Below are 2,873 nucleotides of genomic sequence, written 5' to 3' on the forward strand. Positions count from 1 at the left end.
GAGCGTTTCTTTGCAGCTTTTATTTCGAATCACAGTCGAATCGATCGCATCATTTCCTGAATCAGTCACGTGGAACACCCCCTTCGTGGGGCTTCAAACGTCACCACTGACGTCATTAACATGCGCTTCGGTTCCCCATTCATGAACCACTCATCTACATTACTCAGCACACGCTTCAGGGATTCGAGCCGCGGAGCACATCACTACTAAAAAGAGATTCGAAATCGTATTTGACTTTTTATTTCATCAAACTTTGAAAGCATTGTAGTCATAACATTCCAGTCATGAGAAAAAAAAACAGTATTAGGAGGGCTAAAATGTCTGCTAGCGTATTAATACGCCGAGTCCATCTGTTGAGAACATTCAAGCCAGGGGTGGATATGGTACCAGCTTGCCTTGAAGCTCCTTCTCCTGCCCCCCATCAGGGTTCTGGGAAACTGTTTTAGGTCTGGCTGTACTGCTGGGTCCTCTTTACATCTACTGATGTCTGTGGACAAAGACAAACCAAATAAACGTAAACACAAGTTCGGCATGGACACAGCAAATACACTAACCGCTACACTTACATTGCTGAGGCACTCAGACATGCACAAGTGTCTAAAATGTATTGATTGATGCTATTTATGAATTGTATAATTCTTTTTTAGTGTATTCAATAAATATAAATTAATACATTCTCAAGCCTGACCAGGGACTAAAATTGCAAATACACTGACGCTAGATGTTTTACATGCATATAATTATCCAAATTTTAAAAGGCACACACACACACACACACACACACACACACACACACACACACACACACACAGAACAGGATCGTGTTCTTTTCAGCATCACAAACCTGATGGTCCAGTGCTTGTGGAAGCGCATATATCCTCTGTCTGCATCTCACACTCCACTTCTATTGCAGTCTCATCTTCCTCATTCTCAGGATCTTCATTTGTATCCCTTTCCTGCTCTGTGTCCTCGCTCTGAAAATAAATTAATCCCGTGTCTTCTGACTCTCCCTCTCTGGTGCTTTCAACTTGCTTCTTTTCAGATCTCTCACCACCATCATCTGACTCTCTCTCTCTGTCTGGATCAATGTGTTTCTTTTTCAAATAGAAATATGATGTAATGTCCATTTCTCTTTTCATTTTTCACGTTAAATACATCAGTGAAGAGGAATTAGACTTAATAATGCCGCTGTTGGGGGCTTGTTTCGTTTTGTGATTTTACATTAAAAATATAAATCGTGTCGTGTCGAAAATAGCACTCGTGTCGTGGTAATCTGCTTCTCTGCGGACTGTTTCTCATTTTTACGCTCATTTTTAAGTGGTGCAGTGCACTAAAGGGTCCGACTAGAATGTTAAGCCATGCACTTTGGTTTGACCTTTCGCGTCGGCAATTCGGCGCTACTGCGTAATCTATGTTCGGAGGGGGGGGGGGGCACATGGGGGGCCAGAATCAGTGCTACAGGGGCACTGGCCCCCGTTGACCCCCACCCAGAACTGCCACTTTCCACAAGAGGTTGAAATAGCTCAGTTGTGAGACCGTTAGTCTGAAGATCTTAAGGTTTAACTAAGAGGGCCTAGTTAAAGCAAAAGGAGGAGGAATAGGAATTTATTCTTTGTTACGATTACTGTATGACATTGTGGCTTTGACTTGCTCTTGTGATTTTGGCCGATAATATCCCATTAATCAACTGGTGAAAAGGCCCAAGTTCATGCCACGAGAGGCTCAAATAGCTCCGTTGAGAGGGCGTTGGGAGAGCGTTAGACTGAAGATTAACATACATTTTTGACAACAAAATTGTGTTTTGGGGGTGAATCTCATGCTGTGTGGCAGTCAATGAGCATTGAGAATACTTAAAGTGGTTCTCACTTTCCAGTTATGAATAGAATCAGAAATGGAAAAAAAATAATAATAATAATAAATAAATAAATAAATATGTATGTATGTATGTATGTATGTATGTATGTATGTATGTATGTATGTATGTATGTATGTATGTATGTATGTATGTATGTATGTATGTATGTATGTATGTATGTATGTATGTATGTATGTATGTATGTATGTATGTATGTATGTATGTATGTATGTATGTATGTATGTCTGAAGAAGGCGTGGGCACTCTGTGATCATGTGAGCCAGGCCTTGAATCGCAGACAAGATCTCGTTCAAGTCCTTCTGATCTGGTCGGCCACTGCCATACTTTCTCCGGATGGACCTTCATCGTCATCTGAAGGACAACAGTGAACATCAATCAGTTCATGATCAACAATCCACCCAGTGTATGCTGAACAAGTCCAACACCCAATATTTTTTGTTGCTGCAGTATATTATAAATTTTGCGTATTGGACTGCACAGCAACGACGTACCTTGGCAAGAGCGTGTCGCTCTTGGTTCGGCTGAGGTGGAAGAGGGACAGCGCCAGGCAAACGGCGAGGTTGGCGGCCGTCATCTGGTTTTCGTCAACCTGTGCAGCCGCATCGCGCCGGAAATAGAGCAGCGTCTGCAACGCTTGGCGGGTTTCGTTCACCCGTACAAGATTAGAAGACAGTAAAGCGTTCCATGAGAACTCCAGAATTGGTCAAATGTTGTCTTTTGTGGCAAAATCTTGTGTTTTATTTCTGTCTTTAAGATCTGCTTGCCGCAAGTACCTGGCCCAGACAATGCAGCGTGAGGTGGGCAAGAGCATGCTGAAGGCAAAGGGGCAGCTGGAAGCCGCAACGTCGTACGTGCATGAGGAGTGGGACCCCAAACACACTCTTGTCCTTGGAGTCGGGAGACTTTATGCGCTTCATGAATTTTGGTTCAGACCTGCAAGGAAACAGGATGAGTCTTCAATTGTGATGTTTTTTCTCTCTTTCCTCTTTTCCTCTTT

Source organism: Hippocampus comes, unplaced genomic scaffold, assembly GCF_001891065.2.
Source record: "Hippocampus comes isolate QL1 unplaced genomic scaffold, H_comes_QL1_v1.1 scaffold410, whole genome shotgun sequence".
In the NCBI taxonomy this organism is placed as follows: domain Eukaryota; kingdom Metazoa; phylum Chordata; class Actinopteri; order Syngnathiformes; family Syngnathidae; genus Hippocampus; species Hippocampus comes.